The 15,616-nt window shown below is 44.4% G+C and overlaps 2 long non-coding RNA genes across 2 annotated transcripts in view; one reads left to right on the top strand and one right to left on the bottom strand.

Moving 5' to 3' along the window:
* Window positions 1–378: 378 nt before the first annotated feature.
* Window positions 379–15,233, bottom strand: LOC146890167 (uncharacterized). The gene is made up of 4 exons (XR_014999043.2): window positions 15,129–15,233; window positions 8,567–8,712; window positions 2,307–2,509; window positions 379–1,611 (listed from the first exon to the last, which is right to left on the bottom strand). It is a non-coding gene; the product is annotated as an uncharacterized LOC146890167 (long non-coding RNA).
* LOC146890166 (uncharacterized) overlaps window positions 3,504–15,616 on the top strand; it is a 32,778-nt gene continuing 20,665 nt past the window's right edge. The window contains exons 1-2 of the long non-coding RNA XR_014999041.2: window positions 3,504–3,579; window positions 5,502–5,569. This is a non-coding gene — a long non-coding RNA (uncharacterized LOC146890166). The remainder of the gene's footprint in view (window positions 3,580–5,501; window positions 5,570–15,616) is intronic.

Below are 15,616 nucleotides of genomic sequence, written 5' to 3'. Positions count from 1 at the left end.
TGAGTTTTGAGACCCTACCATAAGATCTCAGGCGTGCATAGGCGAGGCTTACCCAGCGACACAAATCAGGACACCTAGCTTTCGGTGTCTATCTGTTTCTGTCTTCCGGTGATGAAGTTACAGGCAAGCAGAGACAAACCTGGCTTTTTATGGGCTGCATGGTGGGGACTTGAACTCGGATCCTCACGCTTGTACAGCCACCAAGCCATCTCCCAGCCCCAGGTCTGAGTGTCTGTGTAATTCTGTGTAATAGAAAGCATCAAAGGGATTTTCCCCAAAATTCCAATGTGTTCAGCATAAATCCAGAGAGCTCACAGGCAGTGCTAAGGGGTTAAAGAAAAACAAGTTCTTGCTGTTAATATGCAATGTGACGTTACATAGGTCTAGACTTCCATTTATTTAAACATCATTTAAAGCTGGGGAAAGATAGAGGGAGTGGATAGAGAAGTTAAATAAAATATTTATGTCCACACAAGGTGATTTTCTACTGTGTTTCTTCTCATATTTAGGTAACATGTGTGTATCTAATTGGAATGAAAAAAGAGGAGTCAAAATGCTGAGAACATTCTTACTTTGGACAAGTAATTTACTATTTATCAGTAATGCCAGTCATTTCCCCAAAATGTTTATTTAGTGTCTATGGTGTTTTGGACAACAGACAGCAAAGAATAGAGACAATCTAGTCCTTGATTTAATGGGAACTATTTTCCAGTGGGAGACAGACACTGAGTGACTAGACAGACACAGGCTGTCAGGATTCGGTGGGCTGAAAAGTCCTTTAAAGAGAAACAAAGCAGGGAAAGAGAAGGGTGAGTGACATCTGGCTGCAGGGAGGACAGCCTAGGGACGCCTCTCTGAGGAGGTAATATTTGGATTAAGACGTGTACAAAGGGAATGAATCACCAGAGGGTTTCAGGAGAGAATCTCGCGGAGACAGAGCCACACATGCGGGGGCTCCTGCAGAAGAAGGAGGAGGGTGTGTCTGTGTGCAAGAGGGGCGGCGTGGGACAGAGTGAGACAGAGTGAGGACAGAAAGGAAGGGACTGACATGAGCATGGAGGACAGACAGAAGGACTGGAACTGCATTCCTCGGGTGACACAGAACTGTCAGGATAATGTGAGAAGGAAAATGACTGAGTGATCTACTGTATACACGCAAGCACACACACAGATACACATACATACTACACATATGGGGACACAATGCACAGACATAGATAAACAGACATGTACACAGATACATAGAAACTAGAGACATATACACATACAGGAACACAAAGATTAAGTATGGTAATACATGCGCTAATCACACACACACACATATACACATGTACACACCAATACATATAGATATACACATTTGAACAAACACTCAGACACAAATGTACAGACTCATATACAATTCACACACACACACACTGGATACAAGGCTGGGACTGGAGCTGGAGTCTCTGCAGTGGGGGGACAGATGGAAGGATATGAGGAAGTGATCCAGCCCCACTCAGGAACCCCGGCTTGATGTCGATATCTGGACTTGGATGCAACACAACCGTTGGTGGCACTCAGTGCTGGGTGGAGTCTTCCTTCCAAGAGGAGGGCAACTGCTGGGGACTAGAGAAAAATCACTGGAAATTCATTGTTCATGACATGTACCAACAAAGCATGCCTCCCTCTTTAGATGGTGACCACTGAAAACAATACAAAATCTGGGCTGAGTGGGATTGAATTCCTAATTTTAGCTTCACTGCCTAAGTTAGTAAGGCCCATCCAAATGAGCTGATCCTTCTTCTGAGCTGTTGGGCCTTTTGCTAGCTGTTCTGAGGCTTCTTCGTGCGTCTCGTGATGAGCTGACATTTGACATAATGCCTTTGTTATTATGTTAAGAAAAACAGACTTGAGGTTAGTCACTATAATAATCATCGTGTCTGGCTTTCATTCTGTCTATTCTTGAGTGTGGGGGAGGATGGGGATTTCTCGGAGAGTGGGAAATCCTACACAAGTGCCAGCTTCTGTAGACAGCAAAGCGAGCTGTTGGGGGTAACCTTGAGCTGAGGTACCATTAATAGCTGTGGTAGTAACCCATTTTTTGTGGTGTCCTGCGCTTCTCCTACAGTCTGAGGGTGTTCGTGAACATCTGGACACCTCTGTGCTGGCCCGCTAGTCATGGGAATGGCATCCAACATTAATGTTTATGGAAAAAGGAGAGGGGCAGATGCTTTGGGGGATGCTGTTCCCCAGCAGACAGTGCGTGTGGACCCTTATGATGGAGGTGGCCCCAGCGAATCACAACTCCCTGCTTACAGTACCTTTGCTATGTGACTTGTATTTGATTTCTTCATGTTCTGACTCTGAAGTGAACCTTGAGACTTGCTTGGATCAACACAGTGTGGTAGCAGGGACAGGTCGTGGTTTCTGAGACAAGTTTCTGTTCTTGTCTGTTCTTGGTCTTCTTGAAGATAATTGCTTTCATGCTGCATCCAGACTGGTCTCTTGGGAGATGGTGAGAGTCCTGGAGGGAAGCCAGCACAGACACCCAGACATGTGAATGAATAAGCTTGGAAGAGTCAGCTCTGTATGAGAGCATATATGACGTCACCGGAGACCTCTGTTAGAAACAGCCAGCTGAGCTCGGCCCATACCCCTCCAGTGCGATAGTGTGTGAATGACCAACAGTTGGCCTCATCCGCTAAGTTTGGGGGTGATTTGTTACCCAACGCTAAGTGGTGAGGAAAATAGAACTACTGGCAGCAGAGGCAGAGAAGGGGAGAAGTGCGTTCGTGAGGTGGTTGGTGTCCTTCTATTGAGCTTCCCGATTCTGTTGAACCACACCTCTCTGTGGACCTGGCATTTCCTTCACAGGTAGCAAACCTGGCATCATGGAAATGTTAGCTAACGAGCAATGGAGCTAAGATTAAAACACAGAGTCTGTCTATAGGCCCCAGTTCCACTCTTTAAATACACATTTCCAACGTCAACAGTTATAACTCATCCTCTTTTGGTTGGGCATTGCTTTATTCTGCCTACGCCATTATTTATTTTATAATAAATTGTCAAACTTGGCTCACTTGAATAAGAGTCACGTAGCAAGCACGTTTAAAAAAGAGACATCTTGTCAGTGGAACCAGTCACCCTGTCTAAATATTTATCAAAAGCCTTCCCTATGGCGAGCTCCTAATTGCTTTAAATGAATGAATTAATTTCATATTTACAACATCTTTGCAATCACTGTCAGACCCATTTTGTCAATGGTGAAAATGAGGTATAGGAAACTCATGGTTGCTCGATGTCTCCAAAGAAGACCTTTCTCCCAGGGCATGAGATCCCACCCTGGGACAGTTTGCCTGGGACACATTCGGCAAGATTCGGTGATGTTTGTGACTTACATAACTGGGGACATGATCCTGGCATATGATCAACCAAGGTCAGGAAAAGCAATATAATACCTGGTGTGAACAGGACAGTGTCTACCAGAAAGAATAACTGGGCTGGTTGGTTTTTTTGCCAGTTCTCCACAAAGTCATCTGGAAAGAAGGCCACCTCAGTTGAGGAACTGCCTCCACTGGATTGGCGTATGGGCAGGTCTGTGGAGAATTTCCTTGATTTATAATTGATGCAGGAGGGTTCACTCTGCTGTCAGTGGCACCACTCTTGGGCAGGTGTTCTTGGGTTGAAACAAAACCAACCAACCAACCAAACAAAAAACCAAGCCGAGCAAGTCATCAGCACCATCATTTTTCTGTCTCCAAACCTGCATCATTCCCAACCTGCAAGTACGAATACTGAGGTCCACGATTTAGATGAAATGTCTCCCTTCCTATCAAACTCAGGATTTGAACCCATCACCTCCAGACTCTGAACCTGGTCCTGTTTATATATTGATAAAATTGTAAACATCAGATATAACAAAACACAACAAAACAAAACAAAAAGTGGACAAACTAAAAGGCCTCGGATTCCTGGAGACTACTTGCCAGTGGAATTCCTTAGATCATCAGCCAGGAGTCCCTCCGGCTGTCTCCCACTCGGGGGGCAGATTTTCGGCCATGTGTATGTGTTCTTTTCATGCCTGGCTGTGACCTTCTAATTAGATTGGCTGCTGACATGCCAGGTGAACATCCCGAGCCTGGGAAGTGATTAGATCCTCAGCCTGCACAGACTCCTTCAGGGGTTCTGTGTGTTATTCCACCATTTTTCCTGGGAGTGCTTCTGTTTTCTTATTTATTTATTTGAGCCACTAAATTACCTAATTAGTGACATATATTGTTGACACACGGGCCACTATGAATATTTACTGCTTACTCTTCCATGCATTTATCTAAATAGGTGGCATGCCAGAGCTACGTAATAAGGAATAATGATTCTTCCGAAGGAGAAGAGTTACAGGGAATTGCAGAAGAGGGGGAAAGTTTTGTACCGTGGGCTCCAGCTTCCAACCACATCCATCAATTCTTCCTGAGATAGAACAATTTCATCGTAATGACAAAAAATTTATAGTAATGAATGAATCAATACCCGGCCCTGCTGCACTTTCAGCTGTTACGTTTATGGGCCCTCCTGTGTCTATTATATATCCCTTAGTGCTGAGGCTGAGCAAGTGTGGTGAATGCCAGCAGTCACAGGGAGGAGTCAGGGCTCCGGGCTCCTGAGTAGATGCTCATCTATCACGGTCCCCTCTCCAGTGGATCCATTTATAGCTCCGAGGCCCGAGAAGGAGGGGCTTATAGAGATCAACAACCCAACCAACAAATGTTTGTTTTTAAGAATGGAACTTCCCCTTCCTGGGAAGCAAAGAAGAAATGCATGACCAAACAAACAGATTCAACTAGTGTTGAATAGGCCACACCGTGAAATCCCGTTACAGAACTAGGATTTCTGGTGTAGAGAAAATCAAAATAGATCTCTCTCTCTCTCTCTCTCTCTCTCTCTCTTTCTCTCTCTCTGTATAAATAGTCATGTTAGTTATTTTTCCTCACTACTAACTAATCACCTGACAGAAGGAGGAAGGATTTACTTTGGCTCATGTTTTGGAAAGATACAGTCCACCATGGTGGGGGAGACATATTGGAAGGGGTATCTTAGTTCACTGTAGCTCATGGTAACAGGAGCAGAAGCAGCTGCGTGTGCACAGCTCAACAGACAGGAATCAGAGAGCTCAGATGGAGTCAGTGTGATTAGCACAACCTCCCCAAACAGTGCCACCTATGGGTGCCCCATGAACCTGGGTGGGGCTTTGAGATGGTGAAGGAAGCAAGCAGAAATGCTTGCTTGATTTTAGAGACCCGAGTAGTTCAAAACGACTGTGTATTGGATATTGTCTCTCTGCATAAAAGACAGACTCTTCCTTTAGTTTGGATAAGAATATACAAAGGGGTAGTAAAGATTTTTGTTTTCAGTTGGAGAAACTGAGGGTTAGACATTCAGTGTAACTTGATCAGGACTACAGACTCAATAAACCAGTCTCTGTAGTCAAATGTTTCTCTCTCTGTCTCCACCCTCCACAGGTCTTCCTTGCTGCTAATGGCATGCTAAGCTATCTTGAGGCTCTTGAACTGAGAAGATGGCTCAATGGGTAAGAAAACATCCTGAAGACCTGAGTTTTGAGCCACAGCATCCATGTAAAGACTTAGACACAATTACGTGTGTCTATAACCTCGGTATCCAGCAACAGACAGGCAAGTTCCTAGAGCTTGCTGGCTAGACAAAATAGCAAGCCTCCTGTTCAAAGAAAGACCTATTTCAAGGGAATAAGGCAGAGCACAATAGAGGACAACACCCACTGTCCTCTTCTGGCTTGCACACGCATGTGCACAGATTTGTACACTACACATTTGAAGGGTTGGGGGAATATCAGGGCACTCACTTTTTTTTTTAAGAAATAAAAAGATTTAAGTTTTAGTTAGTCAGTTGGCATGACTATATTGGCCAAACTCAAAGAGTAACCCTCTTGCCTCTATGACCAAATCAGTCTTGTTGATACAAATGTAGCTCTCCCTAGCTTGGTCAGTTTGATTTAGGGTTTTTGTGGTGATCTCATCAAGCTGAAGTGAACAAATATCCTTGGATCTGCTGCCTTTGAGGTTTAGATGATCAGCCCCTAATTCCCAAATCAGACCATTGTCCTTTTAAAGCTGTGGAGTGTCAGACTGTGAAGGCGATAAAGCCACATCAAAGCGCGTGTCTCCTAGACAGGCAGGAACTCGCCCTGGCCTCCTGCAGCACGTTTGCTCGGAGAAGCCTAACCATGGCCGTGAAGCAATCAGATCAGAAGCACGTTCACTCACATCAGCCCTGGGGCCAGCCCTGTTATCTGATCAAGGCACTACCTTTCAAGTTCAGGTTTATCTAGTCCTAACTAAAAGCATGCATTCATTATTGAGCAGATACTTCAGTGGCCCTTGCTAAGTGTCAACGGCAATGAAGGACGCTAGAATTTAGGGGTGACACAACTGGACTTGTTCAGGGAAGTTGTTTGCTCATGGAAGCTCTTGCTCTAATGGGGAGCCCCTGCTGTAATTGTGGAATGCTGAAGAGATGGGAGCTTAAGGGCAGATGTCTGGAGGGACGGCAATACTCAGGCACCTTTCTAAGACTTGCTCTGATGAAGGAACAGTCTCTTTGTTAAAATCTTCTGTTACTGATTTGTACCTGAACAAATCTCTTTGGGTTCAATGTTGATGACTCACTGCTACAAATGTATGTCTTTTTATTGGTGACTGGTGTTCTGAGCTCATCTGTTTCCTGAGTGTCGCTTCTTAGCCAATTCTTTCCAACTGTCCTTTTGGGTGCACACACTGCCTGAACTTGAATCGGAGTTCATCTTCATTTGTTCCTCCCATCATCCTTGGGTTCCACCCTGGACCCAACTCAGTGACCACAGGACCATAATTCTGCACGGGGGACAGAGACACTAATCCATGAGAGGCTGGTGGGTGGATGGAAGAATGGGTAACCATGTGGCTCGCCCTCATTTCTCCAATATCAACAGCAGTGCCTGGCTCAGAATATGTGGTTATAAATGGAGTGAGTAGGTGGTTAGGTGACTAAAGAAGACATTGGGTGATTGAGGGCAGAAATGATGGATGAGTGGGTAGATAAGGAATGGATGGATACATCTATGGATGAATGGAAGGATAAATTACTGGCAAGGTTACAAGATAGCTAGTGATGTATGCTGGATCTGATAAGTAGATGAATGATTAAAAGGGAGCACAAGGGGCGGAGTCCTACCTCAGCAAATGGATCAATGGATGAAGTGGTGAGTGGGTGGGTGAGTGCATGGCTGCCTAGTTGCCTGGACAGATCCTGGGAGATCTAAAGACAAGTGAGTCAAATGGATGGTGGATGATGGTAGCTAGAAAACGGGGAGGGGATCTGGAGGCATGATATCATCCCCAAGGGCTCTCCATGCAGTTACTAATTGGGAGAAAGGGAGACATTTTCTTCAGTGGCATATCCACTGGTAAGAAAATCTTGTTCCTATATATAACCCTTCACCCATGTATGCAAGCAATCCTAAAGAAATTCTGTGAGCCACCAGGACAAAGAAGAGATGAAAGCAGAAGGTGTACCAGTTAGGAAGAGGAAGGTTATCGGGGTACCAAAGGGGTGAGGACAACAGAGAGTAATTGAGTAAATATGATCAAAATAATTCTATAGATGAGGTCATAATGAAATCCATTATTGTATAAAATTAATATATGCCATTAAAACATAAACAAGAGAATAGATGATGGGAGGTAAGTTGGAACTGTGGTTCTTAAGCTTGTTGGGTACCAGAGGACAGGCTGAGACTTTAGCCAAAGTAAACAGTCCCCTTGGTTAAGGGTAATGATGACAGTGCTGACTTTAGGGAGATTAAGGGCATCACACATAAGGCCATGGAAAGTCTGACTGGCTGGCCAGAAGAGTGATAATGACCTGTGGTTTGCAAACACTGTTTATAAAATCACCAAGAAGCAATCAGTGCGCTTCTTGGGTTCCTTGAGGCTACTCTGAGGAGAGCTATAACCTCATCTGAGACAGCCTCATGTGGAAGGCTAGCCAGCTCAGAGTTCGAGCTGCTTCAGGGTTACGTCCCTGCCATATACCAGATGGATTTGGTTATTTTTGGATTGTCTTTTCTCTTTATCCGTCTCCTTTACCCTCCCTTTCTCTATCCTTCCCTCCCTTCCCCTTCCTCTCTCCTTCTTTTCTCCTTTCATCAAGTTGAGCTGGCCAGATGACTTCCTCTGTTATGATCAATTGTGTCTAATACATATGTGTTCTGGTGTACTCAAAGGAACCCTGTGACCGAGTGCCACCCAGAGCTTGGAACCAAACAGGTATTGCTGTGTGATGGCCATGGGGAGCTTCCTGTGCTTTCAAATTATTCTCTATGCACTAAAAATTAGTGGAGAAATTAGATGAAGTTTTAAACACATAGCATCTTTAAGGACTAAACCGTGATACTGTGAAAAAAATCTTTCCCTGTTTGGAGCATAGTGGACATCTTATGAAAGCTAGCATCTCTAAGTGAATAAATAAATAAATAAATATTTATTTTTGAGTAAAGGGACAACCAACTCACCTGTCATTTGTCTGGCTTGTTAAAGATTTTACCCAAGAACGACAGAACGCGAAGTCTCTAGTATACTCAACCATGGGAGCACACAGCCTAGCTCAGTGAGTTAATCCCAACAGACATGTGGGCCATTCTCCTATGTAAGTTGGCTTCTGAAAATGGAAAGAAGATATTTCTTTATTTATTTCTCCTCCTCTTGCTGTGATAAAGATCTCTGGAAAATCAACCAAGTGGAGGGAAGGTTTTTTCCGGCTCATGGTTCCGGGTTCTAGTGCACCGTAGTGGAGAAGGCAAGGTGGCAGGTGCTTGACGCAGCCAGTCATGACCAAGAACGAGGTGGGTAGACTGATGCACACATCTGTTCAGCTTGCTTACTCCATTTTCTATAGTGCAGCATCCCCTGCCCACAAAATGGACTCATCACAACTAAGATGGATCTTCCGACATTGCTTAGTGTAATGAAGACAATCCTCACAGCCAAGATCAGAAGCTCACCTCCTAGATGATTCTAGATCTTGTCACATTGACAACACCACTGTTACAGGAGGGACATTGTCAGTATTAGTCACATTTGCCAATTTACTATGGGTATTATTAGTTTACCTTTAATCCCAGGGAGATAGCTAGACAGTTGTTTACTCTTTCTTTTCCTCCCTTCCCTCTCTCTCTCTCCCTCTTTCTTTCTTTCCTTCTTGCATACTGAGAGTAAGATCCCTCAGCTTCTGAGGTACAGTCAATCTGGCCAAATGAGCTGCATCTCAACCCTTTGTTTCTCCTCTTGTTCACAAAGCTGTGAATGGCTTTGTTTCTATGCCAACTTTCCCTATCCTGTGAGTTTTTCTGCTGCTGGGTAACTGTAACACATACCCAGTGGACAGTCAAAACTAATAAAAATGCTTATTAGAAAGTGTATAGTTAAACAGTGGTCTCATTCAAAGTATCTATAGAGTTTTGTCAACCACAAAACATCTGTCTGTTAGTATAACATCTGGGAGGGAGGTTACATGCAGTCAACCAAACCTGGCTCTCCAAAACTTATGCTTAAAACCAGAATGTGTCAAAGGTTGGCAGGACCACAGGGAATGGTGGGGCCATGGTGTGAGCCAAGAACCTACCATCAGCCTCTTGGCACTTGCTACCTTCCTGGTGGGTGGTTACACTGTTAAAATCTAAAGTGTATTTGTCCAAGTTCTTGAAAAGCTCTTAGCAAGTAAATTCTGAACAAAGATGTTCCCAATGACCTGGGGAAAAAAAAGAGAGAGAATGTGGAGACATTCCCACCTCACCCTTAAGTGGTGGGTTTCTGCAGCATTGTTCCAAAGCCTTAAAAAACATCCACTTCAGTTTCTTCATCGCTTCCAAATTGCCTCGCACAGGGCCTGCAAGGCTGCAGAACACAGTCAAGATGCTCCTGGCCCAAACACAAGATTCTATACGTGGAAAATCTTGGTCTCTGCGGGAATCCTATTACAATCCACGGAGCACTAGAACATCTATTATGGGTACTCTAAGGACAAAGCTCAGACTTTGCCCTGGCTTTTGTCAGCTTAAGACTCTTAAGGTAGTTTACACAAAGATTTGTGTGTCTGAATTTTTCCCTGGCAGGTTCTCATTATAGCCTAGATAACGCAAACCCTAAATATTTGTGGTTTAGGAACAGTGAGGCATTTTCGTGTTGTCTGACATCTTCTACCCACGTAGGTTACCACTTAGGATCAATACACAGCTTGGAGACAAAAGGAGAGGGAAGGATGATGGAAAATTTTTCTATGGTTTCTGCATGTCTCAATGTAACCTCTTTCTCCAACAGCTTTCTGCTGCTTGCTTTTCTGTCTGCCTGTCTCTTTCTATTTGTATGTCTTGGTCTGCGTCTGTCACTCTCTGCCTCTATCTCTGAGTCATCCTTCTGTCTCTCTATTTATGTCTTTCTTTTCCTCTCTGGCTCTCTCTCTCTCTGTTACACACACACACACACACACACACACACACACACACAGAGAGAGAGAGAGAGAGAGAGAGAGAGAGAGAGAGAGAGAGAGAGAGAGAGAGACTCCACAGCATTTTGCCCACCACCAGTCTCTGTTCAAAGCCACGGAAAGGAAAATCCTGACATCTCCCATCAGAGTCTAGTCACCCAATGAAGGTGTCACCCAAAACAGCATCTCTAGGTCATGGGTCATGCCCTTTAGACCTTTTGCCTCCCTGACAGCCTGCTTTCACGTCTTCCCAGTTCAGCAGCAGGGCTAAGCCACGTTGGGTAAATACAAGACTGTTTACATAAAAAAATAGAGATTCCCTTTAAGCACTCTGCCTGAGCCTTTACTAAGTCATATTTACATTATTATTGTTTATGTTCCAAGAAGCGGGCAGGGGAACAGCCTCTCTGCAGTTTATGTGGCTTTTGTGATTCACACTTGAGAAGGCAGCCATTCCACACAAGGAGAATGTACAGTCAGGGACACACCAAGCAGATTAGAGCTCCCTGGTGTGGGATCCACGGGCTTAACTTCACTGTGCAGCCCAAGGCCTGGAAATTTCTTAGTCAGTTTTCAGATTCCCAGAGCTGCTTCTCAGGTTTGAGTTTCCAAACTGACACACAATAACAACACCCCCCCCCCATGGCACCCGATACATGTGATGCTGACTGTGTCTAGGGGAAACTGAGGCAGAGGTTTATTCCCTTGCTAAAACTTCAGGGTGAACTTGGATACTGAAGCACTGTTCTCGAGCATGCCCACAGTGGCCTCCTCTTCCAGTCCTACTGTCTGCTGCTACCTCAGCAACTGGCTTGTGCACACGGTGCCCATCCAGAAGTTTCCCAGGCTTAGATGGCATTTGTGGGGAAAGTGGGCAATCCCATCTCCAGGGCCAGGCCAACGCATCCCTGGTCTTACCACTTGGTGAGCCATCACCACAAACCATGTTCTGGGTACGCCCAGCCAATAAATGGGTAGACATAAACACATTTTATCATATATGCTGGCTAGTCTTATATCAACTTGACATATAGAATTATCTGAAAGGAGGGAGCCTCAATGGAGAAAATATGTGCATGTGAGCTGACTGTAAGGCATTTTCTTAATTGGTGACTGATGGGGAAGGGCCTGGCCCATTGTGAGTGTTGCCTTCCCTATGCTGGAGGTACTGGGTTCTATAAGAAAACAGGCTGAACAAGCCGTGAGGAGCAAGCTGGTAAGCAAGTCCCCTCCATGGCCTCTGTATCATCTCTTGCCTCCAGGTTTCTGCCTTCTTTAGGTTCCTGTCCTTCTTCCTTCACTGATGAACAACGATATGGAAGTGCAACCCAAATAAACCCTGGCCTTCACAATTTGATTTTTGGTTGTGGTACTTTGCCACAGCAATAGAACCCCAACCTAGAACGTTGTATAAAGGCAGCAATCAGGAATTCCAGTGTTAGTGAAAATGGAAGACAAGTCAAGGGAGGTATTTAGAGGGCAGAGAGGTGTTTGTATGTGCTGCTAAGTCCTTTGCTATGGCTCGCTGGATATTTAAAGGAGCCTCATGTAAAGGACACACTGGAGGAGTCTGAATCCCAGAGAGGCAGGTTAGTGTGAGTGACTGCCTTGTGATTCCTGATCCTCCGAGACTTCACATTACCATCTTCTACCAAATTTTCCATGTGCCGCATGCCTTAGGCACTTGATACTCTACCCTTTCCAACATCTAATAAAGTACCTAGTCATATGTGGTCACTAGGGAACCAGTATTTGGGCACACTGTCTTTCTCAAAGTCTGCTTTTGGACAACCAGATCTCAGTTCTGAAGCCTACACACACTCACTCATATTCCTTTCTGTAACATCTGTGAGTGCCTACTATGTGCAAGGCTCTGTTCCCAGTTCTGGGCCTAATGCAATGAAAAAGTTACATGAACATTTATTACTATTTACCTTGACTCGTGAGCTAGCTTTATGGTAATTATTTAATAATACATGCATGAATTATTAAAAGTACTGTGGAGGAAAAGTGTAAGATTTTATGAGACTATAAACAAAGTGTCTGAGAATTTGGGGTGAGGTCTCTCAGAACAAGGTGGCAGCTAAGATGAAGAACAAGAAGAAATACAGAATGGGCTGCAAGGTAAACCGAGAGCCTTATAGGGTGTTATGGATATCTTGTGCTATGTAAGAGATCGTCCCCCCAAAAACGGTTGTTTGAAAGGAGTTGATGATGTCTCTACTCATTTCTGAGATGGACTAGACTCGACTAGGTCAAGTTTGTTTATACTTTTGGTCCATTTTTTTTTTGACCGAGGACAAGACATTTTTTTTTAATTGACTGAACCAGGCAAGCAGGATGGCTTATTTGCACAACTGGAAGCCTATAATGACAGAGGGCTAAGCTCAGCTGGGCCTGGAGATGTAGTGCCTGTATTTGGCTTTATATTGAAGCCTGAGCTTCTCAGAGCATGGTCATGGGACATCAAGAGGCTGAAATGACAGCTCTAAGTCTTTTTAGGACCTCACCTCATTAATCTCAGAATAATGCTTCCTCTCCATTCTACTGGTCATGAAGGTGGCCATGCCATGCCATACTAACGAAAACTGCCTGAATCACATTCAGGTTTAAGATTATATAATGAACATTTTTGATCTTACATAAACATATGGGTTTAATTACAGAAAGACTTTTAATATTTTCCTGCCTTCATTCCTCAGTGTGTGTGTGTGTGTGTGTCAGATTCGTATATCTTTGGGTTGGATTGTGTTAGATGCTTGATTTTTTAAAAATAGGTTGTTTGGTTTACTGGAATTGGTTTCATTAAAAAATCTTCATAAGAATTTTGGCTTGGAATTAGCACAAAATTTCCAGCAATTTCTGTAATGTCCTTAAACACACTTTCCTGTTTTTCTACTAAATATTTATTCAAAGAGGTGTTATCAACTTTGACAGTTATAAAATCAAGATACTGAATAACTTTGAGAAGTGCTGATTCCCTGTCCCCCACAAGACCAACTGTTCAGTCAAAACTGTCCCCTTTCTGCCTTTTTGTTGGTGCTGGGAACACAGCTCAGTGCCTTGCACAACAAAAGCCGGACACAGTTTAGCGATGGACTGTTGAGGGCAGACGAGGGATACTTCCCCTTTCCCATATAGAATGCCATTCCATTCCCTTCTTAACAATTTTCCAGTGAGGTTGACATCTGTGTTAGCCTACTTTCCATCACTATAATGAGATACCTTAGGCGGTTAGCTTATATTTTTAAAAGGTCTATATTGGTTCATGGTTCTGGAGGATCCAACTCAAGATCAATGACCTCATGACTTTGGCTCCCTAGCAAGAGTGCTGCATCGTGGCAGGAGGCAGGAGGGTTCCAGCCACATATGTGAGGTAAGGCTCAAAGGGAGACAAGATGAAGTCAGGGTGCCATGGTTCTCTTTAAGAGCTATTGCCTCAGGGAGTGAATGAGAAGTCCTCACACTACAGGTCCAACCATCTCCTGATAGTGGACCAAGTCTCTATTACATTAGCTTTCAGGGTACATTTAATATGAAATTATTAGTGTGTGTTTGTGCGTGTGTGTGCGCGTGTGTGTGTGTGTGCGCGCATACACACATGCATGCGTGTTCTCCTCAGTCTCCATCTTAATTTTTAAGACAGGGTCTCTCACTGAACCCACAGCTTACAGATTTGACTGGCACTCTCCAGAGGTGCTCCTGTTTCTGTCTTCTCAGCACTCATATTACACACACACACACACACACACACACACACAACTGCCTGACCTTGACACTGACCTGCTTGACTTCTATTTGATTTCTGGTGATCTGGACACCTCGCGCTTTCATAGCAAGCACTTCAGCCACTGAATTGCTTCCCTCATCCCTTTAGTTTTTTCTATATTTTGTGTAAATAGTGATGTCTATATAATAGGAACTCTCTTGCATTCTTGGTTCTAATACTGGTAGATGTTGGCTGGCTTCAGATCCAGGCTTTCTCTACTTCAGACCCTAAGATGAAAAGAGAGAAATCAGGGGAGACCAAGCTTCCAACTGAAACTCTGAATGCTGTTTTCTTTATGCATTGTGCTAGCTTGCTGAAGCCTGAGGTTAACTGAGTTGGTCCAAAGGACAAGAGGTCAGATCTGACGGTAAAGCAAATATCTGATTTCTGCCATAATCACTGAATAACCACCAGTTATGAATCATGAAAGGATCAGCAGTCAGTAAGCCAGTGTATTGAGAAGAGATCTGGTGGCGTCAGACTTGGGAACACTTTGACTCAGTCCCAGGTAGACCCTGAGAATATGCTCCTGGTGACATAAGGCTAGGGCAGGGTAGGGAGCTGCTGAGGCTGGGCAGATGACCAGTCACCAGTCTGGTTTTACATGGAAGGGAAAAGATGTTTCCTGTAGCAAGAGGGCCGGCTTGTTGGGGTTTCTGTCCCACCTGGAACCCCACAGCCGTCAAGCCCCAAAGAAAATCACACACAGGACTCCATAAGATTATAAACTGATTGGCCCATTAGCTCAGCCTTCTTATTAACTAATTCTTACATCTTACGGTAACCAATAATTCTTGTCTGTGTTAGCCATGTGGCTCAGTACCTTTTCCAGTGGGGCAGGTTACATCTTCTCTGTGGTCTGGGCAGGAATGGCAGAGGGAGCTTCCTGCTTCCTAGAATTCTCCTGTTCTCATTGCATCACCTCTACTTCCTGTCTGATTTTCCCGCCTATACCTCCTGCCTGGCCAATCAGCATTTATTTAAAATATGATTGACAGATTACAGATAATTCTCCCGCACCAGTTTCCCTTCTGAGAGCAATAAATGCAGACCTCAGTAGAGCTGCTAAAGACCTTCTGTGATGGGCACGAGGAAAGGGCTGACACTGACCATCTTTGAAACCCAGCACAATGTCTTTGGTGAACATACATGTGCCTGAGTGTCTCCTGGGTCTCCAGGTGCTAACCCATTGCTCAGCAGCAGGGTGTCTCTGTGCTAACCCACCCGATCTGTGCTTATTTTTGGTATTGCTTCCAGCGGGCAAGGACTGTTCCCTTACTATCTCGGTCTGTGCTGTGATCTGGTTTTCCT

Source organism: Myodes glareolus, chromosome 22 (genome assembly GCF_982192425.1).
Source record: "Myodes glareolus chromosome 22, mMyoGla1.1, whole genome shotgun sequence".
In the NCBI taxonomy this organism is placed as follows: domain Eukaryota; kingdom Metazoa; phylum Chordata; class Mammalia; order Rodentia; family Cricetidae; genus Myodes; species Myodes glareolus.
Note: the sequence above shows the minus strand (reverse complement) of the source record. Positions and strands in the feature narration are given on the sequence as shown.